Source organism: Alexandromys fortis, unplaced genomic scaffold, assembly GCF_014885135.2.
Source record: "Alexandromys fortis isolate MF-2015 unplaced genomic scaffold, M_Fortis_MF-2015_v1.1 scaffold_38, whole genome shotgun sequence".
Taxonomy (NCBI): domain Eukaryota; kingdom Metazoa; phylum Chordata; class Mammalia; order Rodentia; family Cricetidae; genus Alexandromys; species Alexandromys fortis.
In genome coordinates, this window is record NW_026067916.1 from 7,594,148 (window position 1) to 7,608,150 (window position 14,003).

Genomic DNA, 14,003 nt, shown 5'->3' on the forward strand with positions numbered 1-14,003 from the left:
TAGTAATAATACTGGTCTCAGGACTCTCCTAGTGGCTGCCCCATCTCCACCAGGAGCTGACAATTCATTATGAAGGTCTTGCTGAGTACTGGACTCTCCAGGACTTTTCCTAAAGCTCACTTGCCTGGTAGGACTGTTGGTAAGTCATAACCAAGCCGTATGCCTGAGCCCTTTTCCCTCTGTTCTACAGTTGACCTACTAACTGCCGCGGACCGTCCCTCTCGGAGACCGCTATCCACGGGAGAACAGGGTGAAGGATAGGATAGTCAGGATACGATGCAAGGGAAATGACAGACAGACACACTGTGTAGTGAAAATCTGCTGCAATTTTACTTCTGTAAAGCTTCAGTTTTTGTACAAAACAGATCAAAGAAGTTGGCAGGTTCATTACATCACCCCACTCAGGGTTCCAGACATAAATCAAGATTAAGCATAACCAAAATAGAGCTTCTTCTACGTGCTCCTTTCTACGTGTTCCCCCTTCCGTGCTCAAGATGTTGGCAAGGACTTTTAGTTTTGTTTTGTCTTTTAGAATTCTGTCTCACACCATTATTTACTTTCTACCGTGGGAGACTAGTTCTCAGGGTCCTGTGTTTAGCTTTCCATCTATATAGTTTTTATTCTTTGCTCCATATCCCCTAATAGTTTTCTCATTTTCTCATGATAGTTCCTATACCAATATATTAAAACTAGTCTCATGTTATCAATAATTTCCTTTCTTTCCTTCTTACTATAAAGACTCCAGGGCTTCTGAGATCTAGCTAATCTTTTCATAAAGGGGAATTTTCTCTAACTCTCCTTTTCTCTCTAAATCTGATTCACTATGACGATTCCCTCATAACATATCAACTTTAGCCGCTTCTGTTTCATAAATAATAAAGTTTCCCAGGCTCATGTGGCATGGGGCATACTTCAGTTCCTCAAGGACTGCTTTATTGAACAGTGGAGCCGAGCCAAGGACGTACTTTGATCTCTTGGTAAGCGGTCAGCTATAAACAAGAAAGTTAAGAAATACAGAGAAAGATCAGGCAAGGTGTCAGGAGGGCTCGCTCTCAGGGCCATCTCCAGATACGAGATTTGCCTAGGGCATCAGGTCCTCTCTGGACTGCTGATTGCCAGGGGGACCACCTGGGGCTTCGCTCCAAGAAGCTCTAACCCCAATCCTTCAGCAGGCAAAAGCCAGCGCAGAGGCATTTTGTCACTACACGGCAGTCACTGCTGTGGACGTGGCAACTAACACCAGCATTTACCCTTAGGTAAATAAGGGTGCATGATAAAGAAGGTCACATATACTGATGTGTGTTCCCTCTGTATGCTGTGAATATGTTCTATTACCATTGGTTAATAAAGAAGCTCCCTTGGGCCTATTGCAGTGCAGAACAGAGCAAGATGGGAATTCCAAGCAGAGATAGAGGAGAAGAGAAGGCAGAGTCAGAGAGATGCCACGTAGCCGCCGAAGGAAACATGTAGCCCGGGAACCTTGTCGGCAAACCACAAGCCTCGTGATTAAAATATAAAATAATGGAAAAGGGTTAATTTAAGGTATAAGAGCTAGCTAGCAATACATTGAAGTGATTGGCCAAGCGTATTGTAATTAATACAGTTTCTGTGTGATTATTTCGGGTCTGGTGGTCAGGAACGAACAAGCAGCCTCCGACTACAATATACATGGAAAAAAATTCACCAGGTCAGGAGGACTAAGGTCAAAAATGTACACCTACTTTTAGCTTTTGAGAAACCCCCTAGTGACGGGCACCCTTGACTGCCAAGTCGATTGGATCTAGAACCACATGGGAAGGAGCCTCCCAGGCATGCTTGCTGGAGATGGTCACGATTGCGTTGATTCATGTTGAAAGACCCATATGAATCTGGGCAGGGCCGTTCTATGTGCAGGGATCCTGAACCATGCAGAATGCAGACATTGATCTGAGCCCTAGCATGCATTCATGACTCTCTGCTTCGTGAGACGGGATGCAATGTGACACCAGTGCCCTGATCATGCCACGAGGCCTCCCCTGCTCCTGTTGTTCTTCCTCGCCATGGTGGAACACAGCCCTCTTGGACTGTAAACCAAAATAAACTCTTTCTCCCTTAAGTTTTTTTTTTTTAATGAGGATGCTTGGTCACAGTAGTGAGAAGACACCTTCATACTGACTTCTGCGGTGGCTGTAGCAGTTTACGATGCCCAGCGATGAGCAGGTTGGTCCCTCCCTACCATCCTCCCCAGCCTTTGCTGTCATTTTCCTTCTTAAAGACAGCCACCCTGACTGGGATCATATGGAAGGATTCTCAATGCAGTTTTGTCATCAAGGAAAGGCAGGAATTTTTAAAAACATAAAAAAGGTGGGAAATGGGTTGTATCACAGGTAATCAGAGAAACAAATGGCGATTATAGATGTCCCCCAGCAAAATCTCTAAAAAACGAGACGCCAGGGATCTCAGAGGAGTAAAGTGTTTCCAACAGTCCAGTGAAGCGGACGTCATGGCATTGACCGAGCTCATGGCGTTTCAAGAGGACTCCACAGCTGCCATCCTGGAAGGGTCCAGAACTTTCTACTCAGCCTTTTCCCCCTCGCTTTTATCTTTGTTTTCTTTTTTAAACTCACTTATCTATTTTACATCCCAGTGGTAGTTCCTCCCCCACCATCTCTCTTTCGGAAAAGGCAGGTCTCTTGTGAGTTATCAACAAAACGCGGCATATCAAGTCGCAGGAAGACTAAGCACCTCCCCATGTTTAAAAGACTGGGCAAGGCAGACCAGTATGCAGAGGAGTAGGGTCCCAAAAACCAGTAAACAAGTCAGTGAAAAAAAAAACCCAGTTCCCACTATTAGGAGACCTACAAGAGGACCAAGCTACAAAACTGTAACATGTATGTAAAGTGCCCAGGTCAGTCCCATGGAGGCTGCCTGATGGCTGTTTCGGTCTCTGTGAGCTCGGGTAGGTTGATCCTATGAGTTTCTAGATTTGGTCTAGCCTCTGGTAAAGCTGAAGTCTTTTGAAGTGGTGGACCAGAATATCGAGCCCAGGAAAGGCGGTGCAGTCTGGGGTTGTGGAGAAGGCCTAACGGGGGTTAAGAAGTTGTAGAGCAGGGTATTCTGTTCTGCTTTTAATGGAGTTCCATTGCTCTAAACGGGCCTGACCAGGCCTATCCCCAAGAACACCTGCTCTTCCCCTGCAGGTGGCCAGGGCTCATCTATAAACTTTGCAGAGGTGCCTTGTGAGGACACTCAGATTTGACCTTGGCTCTTTTTACTTGTCCTCAGTTCATTAGCCCTATTTCTACAAGTAATCAACTCAGCAGGGTGGTAAAGTCATCTCTGCTGTTTTACAGGCACTTGCTTCACCCTGTGTCTTTCGAAAGCTTTACTAAGAACGCCCACAGGAATGCTCTTTGCCATGAAGACTGTTCTAAAGCGTCCACTCCCGACTTCTCAGCAGTTGCCCTGGGTTCTCAGGCCTGTACCTTTCTTGCCTCACATTCCCCAGGGTAAATAGCGAGCGATCCAGTCCCTGAACACCACTTTGCCACCACTCACTGTGTTGTGAGTAGCAGTTCTGGTTCTCCGAGACATAGTGTGATGTGCAAGCAATGACCAGGTAGGCTGCTTCTGCAGGATAAAGCCGCAGGAAGTACACACGGCGGGGGGCGGGGCGCAAGGGAGGTGGTAAGGTAGACAGTTGGGAGAAGGAGAGCGGAACTGGAAAGGAATTCTCCGGCCACAGAAATGGTGCTCAACCAACTGGAAGCGCAGAGACACTGATCTATTCCAGGTGATGGCTGTTCTTCATTGTTCTCTGGTGGAGCTTTCCTTGGTCACAGGATCTGCTCCACCACAGGCCCGTGGAGAGACAGGGATGGCTCTCCTGCACCGTCAGCACATCAGGCTCTGTGCAAATCCGAACGTCAAACAGAAAAATGTGTACTAGAGAAATACATTGGAATTGGAATTTAAGACACGTGGAGTCGGGTTTGAAATTTGGGAGAAGTGTTTTTCTAGCCCACCGCATTCTGCATAGTATTGAGCACTGTTGACGGCTGCTCTTCCTAAGCATTATTTTAGTTTACTCTAAGAATCTATTCCTTGGATTAAATGAAATGCTGTATGTTTAAAGTTGGCCCTTTAAAATTTTTATTCAAAGAAATCATTAAAAATCATTGATAGGATGCATAAAACACAATACTGGCCCAGAGCTGGTTAGCTCCCATGTAAACAAGCAGAGACCCTTTGAGCAACATTATTGAGGTCAGCTCGATATTCTTTTAATGTGGAAAATAAATAAATAAGTAGCTTAGCCTGCTACAGCAGGTTTTGGCTTCCTGGCTTTAATGGCATCCTTTAATGATGGCGCAGCCCACTTTCAGCTGTGCTCGGAAGGCCTCCTTAGTACAGACTTCAAAGGAACGCCCAGAGCTGCTGCCTCTGCAGTTGTTCAGGGTCCTCAGGAAGTGAGATGCAAAAGTGTGTCTCCTCCCAAAGAAGAATAAAGACTGAGACCCAGATACATTTAGATAAGCAATCGAGATCAAAATCACTTTGTTTACACAGGTGCTCTACCCGAAATGCGGCTGGCCTGATTTTCTCGCTATTGATCTGTCTCGTGTATTCTGTCCAGTTCCTCTTCCCTGCTTGAACAGAGTTCTTTGTTCTTCCATCTTTGTTCTTTGATCGTTGTTGTCAACAACTGCCGGGTGTCACATTTGTGGGCACGTTGCCTTCAGTATGTTAAACATTACCCAATGCTGGGTAGCATTTGCAATTGCCTGGTCCAGAGATAGGACTAAGGACCAAATAGACATTAAAGCTGAAAATTCAAAATCATAGCAGGTGGGAAACACATTTTCAGTAATGGTACAGCCAAACTTTGGGGTCTTGGGTCCGAAGATAAAGGAGCAGGGGAGGAGCTTGCAGATATTGTTTTGCCCTTTAGCTGCCATGAATTTTAACCTGACCTGAATGTAGGGGTGATCCTCAGGAGGTAGAACAGTCTTCAGGTTACAGTCACTAGACCCTTGGGTTTTCAGCAGCTCTATAGGACCTGAGTACTCTTTGTTTAGGTCAGGAACATTATAACACATACACCCCAAAACCCGAGGTCATTATTTCTCAGTTCTGTCCTAGGAGCTGGGAACTCTAACCAACCTGTGAACACCTTCTCTCCACAGTCGTTTGGCCTCTCTGTTAGTAAGAAAAATGGAGGGTCTGGTGTTTTACTTTTCCTTTAGGGCCAGACCTAAAAAAAAAATTGTTTAAAGAAAGGTATATTTTCAATAATTTGAATTAAAATGCAATTATTCTAACCATCTTTCGGTAAGTGTTCTAAATTATCTCATTCAATAATCTCTCTTCAGAAACTTGGTTTCTTGTTTCCTGTGTCTCCATTTTTTATGGTGTGGAACACGGATCTCGTTATATTAGTGTGAACTACCTCTTGGAAAGCTTCAAAATCCTGAGAATTCCTGGTCTGTTCTTCCTCGTATGTCCATGGCCGGAGCACCCCCAGCTCCAGTAGCGGTGAGCTGTGTCCTCTGACACAGCCCTGTGACTTCCTTTTCGTAGAGGTTCGTGTGTATCTGAACCCACCAAGAGTCTTCAGTCAGTGAGGATCCTGCTACCAGAGTGGACGCTCTTCAGCTCTTCTGTGAAGAGACCTTTCTGGTGGGTCTATTTACGTTAGTTTGTTCATTTTCCTTAAATGAGTAAAGCCAAAGTCAAACTTCATGACGACTTTGGCTTCTCTATTGTCTTTATTTGCCGTTTCCTATATCCATGATGGAAAAGCTCTACACTTAAGGTATTTTAAACTTTACTCGTACAGATGACTACCATGTGTAACCATTAACAATGACCTGCCTGCAAGACATACTGGTACGACTGTGTGATACAAAATGCCGGAAGGAAGTTAAGCAGGGGCTGATGGGAGCTGAGTTGCTAGTGCTTCCCCAAACCTGATGGCTAGGTTTGGGTTCAGATTCCTAGAGCTGGAATTCCAATTCCAGCTTTGGCCTGGGCTAGTGGCTAAAAAGCCTCAGGCAAACAGCTTTTGTTTTTTTGTTTTTAACTTGTGTCCCCAAAGTTGGGCACCAAAAGTATGATTATTAAAACTCAGAGACAAAAATTGGGGTTCAATATGAAGATCCAAAAGGCAAAGCAGCCAGCCTCTGGTTTTTACCTCTACCTCAGTCTGAAATGGTGATCCTGCCTCCAAGAATCTCAGAATGAGATTGTGTCTGAGAGCTGTCTCTTCCTGTTTTATAATCCTCTCTAGTTCTGGGATTAAAGGCATGCACCACCGGTTCCTATAGCAATTAGTGTGGCTATTGGGATTGAAGGTATGTGTTACCACTGCTTGGTTTGCAAGGCTCACCAGTAGAGCTGTTTTACCCTCTGATCTTCAGACAAGCTTTATTTATTAAAATACAAATGAGATGCCACTACACAGGGGTGATCCAAGTATTCACAGATACTCGTAGAAATATACATCATTACCAGGACATCCCTTGTCAAGAGAGCAATGCCCTTGGGTCAGTAAACAGTTTAGAACCGAACCAGTCTGGAGACAGTTTCAAAAAACAGATTTATAAAGATTGTCATCTGACCTCCACATGTGTTCTCAGACATACACATGAGAGAGAGAGAGAGAGAGAGAGAGAGAGAGAGAGAGAGAGAGAATACTAAAAAATTATTATCAATCAGTTACCATGTGCAAAACCAGTATTGTGCTTTAGATTGTGCTATATATACCTGACTTCTAATTTTATGATAAGCTTATAACATAAAATTTCTGGAGATTTTTGAATGTTTGACTTATTTTTAATTAAATCTTTTAATTAAAATAACATTTCTTCCTCTTTCTCCTTCTCAATACTTGTTTCACTTCAAATTCATGATCTCTCTTACTTTAATTATTATTATATATGTGTAAACAAAATATATAAATACAACCTGTTTTCTCTATTTGGTGTCTCTCTCTCCCTCTCCTCGCCCCCCTCAGACACACACACACATGCACACATGTTGCATTATTAGCGGCAGGGCTGCGTCCCCGGCACCCGGCCGCCCGCATGGCTAGCTTATGCCCAGAAATAATTACACGGAAACTGTATTCTTTCAAACACTGCCTGGCCCAGCTAGGTCCAGCCTCTTATTGGCTAGCTCTTACATATTGATCTAACCCATTTCTAATATTCTGTGTAGCCCACGAGGTGGCTTACCAGGGAGGATCTTAACCTGCATCTGTCTGGAGTGGGAGAACCATGGCGACTCCTAAAAAAAAATTCTTTCTCCCAGAATTCTGTTCTGTTTACTCCACCCACCTAAGGGTGGGCCTATCAAGGGGCCTAGGCAGTTTCTTTATTAATAAGAAATCACTCCCACATCACACACATTGTGTTAGGCTTCTCTAAAGTAACTAAATGTATAGAATGAGACATATAAATAAAAAGGGGATTTATTGGAATGTTTTATAAGCTACAGTCCAGCTAATCCAACCGCAGCTGGCTGTGAATGGAAGGTCCAAAAATCCAGTTGTTGCTCAGTCTACAAGGCTGAATGTCTCAGCTAGTCCTCAGTATACACTGGGTCCCCAAGGAGTACGCTCTAATGCCAGCAAAGGAATTGGTACTAGCAAGCAAAGAGCATAAGTTTCCTTCTTTCGTGTCCATACGTAGGCTTTCAGTAAAAGCGTGGCACAGATTAATGGTGTGTCTTCCTATCTCAGAGAGCCAGGTTAGAAGTAGATCTTCCTACTTCAAATTAAATTTCTTACAGGTGTGCCCTCCAGTTTTGTATTAGTTACCTCCAGATGCAATCAAGTTGACAACCAAGAATAGCCATCGTGTGTGTGTGTGTCTCTGTGTGTGTGTGTGTGTGTGTGTGTGTACATCTTTACGTGTATGCATGGGCATGACTGTGCTCCTGCGTATAAAGGTCAGAACCAACCTTGGTGTTGTTCCTCAGGAACCATCCCGTTTGTTTCCTGAAACTCTCTCACCAAGACCTGAGGCTTGCCAATTGGCTGGGCTAGCTCTCCACTGAGCCCCAGGGATCTTACTATCTCTGCCTTCTAGGTGCTGCTTTCCTGTTTAAATGATAACTATGTTTGTTTTTCTTTATCTGTATGATTTTGTGTATGCACGAATGCATGCCACATGTGTGGGGTATCCACAGCAGCCCAAAGAACACCGGATCCCCAGGAGCTGGTGTTACAGGCAATTCTGAACCGTCCATCGTGTGTGCTGGGAACTAAACTCTGGACCTCTGGAAGAGTATTAAATGCTCTTGACTATTAAAAGAATCTCTCCAACTCCAATACTGAGATTATGAACATAGGCCACCTTGCATTTTTCTTACATGAGTGTTGAGAAATTAGACCCAGGTCTTCCTGGTTTATACCGAGCACTTTACTGATGTAGTCTTCTTCCCATTCCCACAGCAACAGTTTTTGAATGATTGACAGTTTGTATCCGGGAACTTACTTCCCAAAATACTTTGGAAGATTCTCAGGAAGAGTCATACTCTTTCCAGCTGCTACGCCATGGGCTGCAGCTCCTGCTCAGCCTGCCTCAGATTTCCCCGATTTATTCTGTAGTTGGTGTAACAATCTCATTCATGTTGGTCTCCGATAACACCCCATTTGCGAGATCATTGTGAACCTCGTCTACGTGGAATATCAAATCCAGTCCACAGACCTTTTCAAAATACGTGTCTAATGTTTCCACATATACTTGAATTAGATCTAAAATGCCAAGCTCACTTTCTGAGGAATCCACACAGAAGACAAAACGTAGTGTTGCGTAATGTCTATGGTTTGTTGGCAGATCCTCCAGCTAACAAACATTCTTACCTCATGTAGACACCAGATGGACGTCTCTCTGATGATCCGCTGCTGCTGATCTTCCCATGGATGTTGAAGGTGTGGGTGGCCTTGATCATGGCTGGGCTAGGCTGCTGTGTGGGCATCAGGGCCAGGGCTGAGGTAAGCTTGCAAGCCCTGCCTGCAGGAGCTTGTTGCTGCTGCCTTCCTACCTGCCCCCTTCTGCACCTAGATTTGTTGTAATCTTCCTGTCCCTTATAGTAAAGGCAATGTCTTGTGTCCTCTTCATTTCTTCCACGTGCACAGCCTGTGTAGTACGCTAGTTTATTGCTATATTATAGAGACATATGATTAAACTGATATGCCTGTCTTTTTAAATAAAGGTAAGGCATAGTATTTCAATCTTACTGTACTTGGAGTGTGTTAATAATGTACTTTGAATATGTTTGAGTCATAGGATTTAATTCATATAATAATTCATGTTATTACTATTTGGCATAAACAGTGGCTATAGCGCTGATGGTTGAATTTGACATGTTTTAACTTGAGGGTCAGAATGATAACATAAGAAAAGTATAGGCCAGGCGGTGGTGGCGCACGCCTTTAATCCCAGCACTCGGGAGGCAGAGGCAGGCGGATCTCTGTGAGTTCGAGGCCAGCCTGGTCTACAGAGCTAGTTCCAGGACAGGCTCCAAAGCCACAGAGAAACCCTGTCTCGAAAAAAAAAAAAATAAAGAAAAGAAAAGAAAAGAAAAGAAAAAGAAAAGTATAATGATTGGAAACATAAGCATTATAAATTTCATTTCTATCTGAATGAAACAGAGTAAATAATATTCGGAGGTATTGGTCAATCCTTGCAGTATGGGTTTCTGTAAATGTGGAAGTTTGATCTACTCTGCTTGTACCATTTTAAAGCAAACAAAGATATTTTGTCTGCAGCACAAAAGAGTATAGTTTAGATCCTCTGAAAAGAGATATGTTTTAGACTAAAGGATACCCTAAAATATGGGTAATAGAATAAAGACCAGTGGTTGAAAGAGAAGAATTGTCTTTAAGTGGCTATTATAAATTCAATCTTTTTACATAACCCTACTAAGTATTCTTACAAAATAAACACAACATTAACTGAAAAAGAAGAAAGAAACTTGGCTGACCTCTTGTCATAATTGTTTTCCAGATTTTTCTCACCAATGACATTCTGAGAAACAGACCTGGGAAACACTTTCTGGTTGTATTTAAATGGAACTTAGCAGGTTACAGAGAAGGCTGAAGGAGGGAGGACCTGATACTCATGAGAGACTGGCTCGTCACTGGCCACGTGGCAGTTAGCATGCTCAGAAGTAGCTTCTCATCCTGCTCACGTAACTGCTTCTGCACTCTATACAATCCTTACCTGTTTCCTTTTTCCTGTGCGGTCACCTCCCTGAGCACCGTATTCCCAATGTACAAATACGCACAAGTGCCTTGGTGCATTACATGTAAACTGTTTGTAACAATCTTTTTTTTAAAATATTTATTTACTATGTATACAATATTCTGTCTGTGTGTATGCCCGCAGGCCAGAAGAGGGCACCAGACCCCATTACAGATGGTTGTGAGCCACCATGTGGTTGCTGGGAATTGAACTCAGGACCTTTGGAAGAGGGGGCAATGCTCTTAACCTCTGAGCCATCTCTCCAGCCCCCTGTAACAATCTTTGATATTAAGAAACAAATATTTTTGTCGAGACATGGCCCTTGTCCGTAATCCCAGCACTCAGGACAGAGTCAGGAAGATCAGAAGTTTGAGGCCAGCCTGAGCAACACGGTGACTGCTGTCTCAAAGGGAAGAACAAGCAATGAATACATACAATATACAGAAACATATGAAGCCCCATATCATAGTACTAACAACACAGGACCCAGGATTTTTAATTTTCATATTACACTTAATCTTTGTGAGTTTTACTTTTCCAAGATACATGTCTTAAATGAGAAAATTGTTACAAAATACATTATATGAAAGACTATTGGGGATTTCAAAGTTTAAAAAATATACATATTAGCAAATGCCCCACCCTATATTCAACTTCAAGGGTGGTCTCCTTCTAATTGATAGCGTGGTGAGATCCATTAAGGACACCATTACTGATCTGCATGTTGCTAGAGTAGTAATTGGAGACCTGCAGGGGGAGAAGTCATTTGGGAATGTCAAAGTGTGCTCGGAAGATTTTCATTAAAGCCAAACAGAAATGCACTATGGGACTTGCTATCGGTTCACTATTTTATATGAATTTTTATGGATTTTTGAAATTAATTTTAGCTGGCCAGTGCTATCAGACAAGTCAATAAGTGAAAAAAGTTACATTTGAACTGTTGGAATCTGGTAAGAGAAACAGTGCAATGCACCATTACCAACAACTATCAATATGCTTCACATGAATGACATATTGGAAGCTGTAGAGAACCATGGAGCGGGCCTGGCCCCGCTGCCTTCAGAGGTGTCGTCATAGGCTTTGCAGGGTAAGAGTCTGTGACTCGTGGGCATCACGTTTGTCCTTCCAGTTCTGCAGTTCTTGCTACACCAGCACACTCCCTCGGGCAGTGCAGCATCCGGCTGCTTTGGGCTCCTCGGTCTGATCCCCAGCAGCAAAGGAAGCGTGGAAGTCTGATGGAACGTTTGGTCTCGGGCATGAATCAAGAGCGCCCTGTAGAGCTTGCAAATGTCATTGGGTTCCGCCAACTAGGGCTGCATTGTAGGGATAAGTCCCACCCCTTAGGGGGCGTGTTCGCCTCAGGCTAAAGTTTTCCTATAAATTTGGCGAGCTTGCTGCCAGCGCTCGCTTCTGCTTTCCTGGTCTCCGCGGGAACGGTGGTTCTGTAAGTCTATTCCTCCATTAAAGCTGTCTATATTTTGACAATCTGTCTGCATTCGCTTACGCCGTTACACTGCATTGATTCTGGCCGTTGCCATTAAATTCTCTTTCTGGTGAAGATATAAAAAGTCTGATTGCTCTCAACAAAATTTCCACAGCTTAAGTTTTGCCGTGGACCCTCTGACCATCCTGGATTAATTTCTCAGGTAAGTAAGGGGACCTTGGCCAGGAACGCAAGCACAGGCTTATGGGATAAAACATTTGATTCTGGAACATTAATTCTGAACAATGAAATTAAAATCGATGATGAAATTCATGTAGACTTTAAAACAATTATACCATCACTTTGATAAGTGGGATTGCTCTTGTGTTTGCTGTTGGCATGGGTCTTTCCAAGAACCACACATCCTGTGCCCTGGCTCCCTTTCTGCATTTGGAGGATTTGAGATTCTCAAGTTAGAACTGTGTTGCTAAATCCTACTTGTCTGCTTAGGAACTTGCCCTTTTATTAACTAATTGATTTATTTGTGTTTATCGGACAATATTTATAGAACTGGGATCATCTCATTTGTGCAAATAACTTTATTCTCTGAGACAGCTTCTTCCACCACGGAGTTGAGAGGCTGTGACAGAGTTCTGATGTTTAGTCTTCTACAAGAACAGCCTAGAGAAGCTCCCCACCACCCCGCCGCAGTTAGTGTACGAAGAGCTAGTCTACCTACCTAAAAGGGTTTAGTGCCGACCTCCCAAGAAAAACCTCAGATTTTCTCAACAGCCACATGCCTGCTTGGAAGAGGCTCTTTTGCTTTGGCCAAGACAACAATGTTTTTAGCAGGTATCTAAAAATGTTCATTGGAAAGGGAGGATGGGGAGGAAAGGGGGGATGGGGAGAAAAGGGGGGGAAATGCTTGCTATGTTCTCTTAACATTTTCATATGATTGGCAGGGCCAGGTGGTACTGTCCTTCCTTTAACCTTCATAAATGTTTTCTTATATGCAGTGAGCTTTGTTCCCGTCATCACACAGTAAACACCTCCTGTCAAAAATGCTTAGTTGGGTGAGGAGAAAAGTCTGTACCTGAGAGGAATCCAAATTCTGAATTTGAAGAGAGAGAAGATGAAAAATGAACAGGGATGGGCATGATGGCGCTCACCTATAATTCCAGCACGTGGGAGGCAGAGGCGCACAGATCTCTGTGAGTTTGAGGCCAGCCTGGCCTACAGAGCGAATTCCAGAATAATAGTCAGGGCTACGCAGAGAAACCCCCCTAGAAAGAGCAAGAACGGGGTAGGGGGGGAGATACAAAACACACTTTAAAAGAACTAGTAAAACAGCCACCATTTTTGAATGCCAAGGTAAAATAAAAACAAGACCGTCTTTCAAGTCCGCAGTCTGTTTTCCTGCTCCTCGGAATCTGCTGCTGTCTCCTTCCAACAGAGAAACCTCCGAAGTCCGAACGCGGAGCCGGGTCCACGGAGTTCACAGGTTCCTCACGTCAGCAGTGGCTGAAGCGTGGAGAACAAAATGCTGAGAAGATGCCTACCAATCACAAGTTTATATCAGATAAAGGGCTTAAAAGTGCATTTTCCCCTTTAGTTGTTGAAGGAAACTACTTCGTTTTCGGAGAGTGGAAACCTCCTCCTGGCCTGGGGGAAATCGGAAGGACGAAGACAGTTTCAGGAGGGGCTACAACTGCCTTCTTGTAGTGAAGCACTTTTTACCTCTCCTTTAATGAAGAGGGATCTATTTACCACCTCCCAATACAGAGGGTCCTGTTACAAGTCAAAGCACTTTCGTTACAGCTGTCGTACTACGATTCGGCCACAAGGTGGTGCTCTAACTCTTCGGAAGTTAAAAGCATCCACTTACAGCCTCGGGAACGATTTTCTCTTTCTTTTTAAATACAATATGTATTTAAATAGCTAAAGCATGCTTTTATTTCACAGTGTGGTCTCTGTGCAGGTCTAGCGACTGTGAGGATTTTTCTATGGACCATAAATCATGAGACCTGAAGTTGCTGAGACCGAGGACGTGGTAAGAATCATTACTAAGATTGTATTGACTGTGTGTGTACCTGGTGTTGTGCCGAGTGTCTCACCTGCGTGTGCTGGGTGCGGACAGACCCGACGGCCCCTTACAATGGTGATTTTGGAAATAAGGGAGCCTCTGGTAAGATGAGGACATTTGTATGTTCACTCGCCATCTGCGACCTGAGTTCACAGAGACGGAAATAAAGCTGGGTCGTCATGGTCCAGGGCTGCCAGGGCGCTTAACCATCGCCAATACCCAAGCGATAGCAGGCTGAGACTGTACGAACAATAAAGAATCCAGGGCG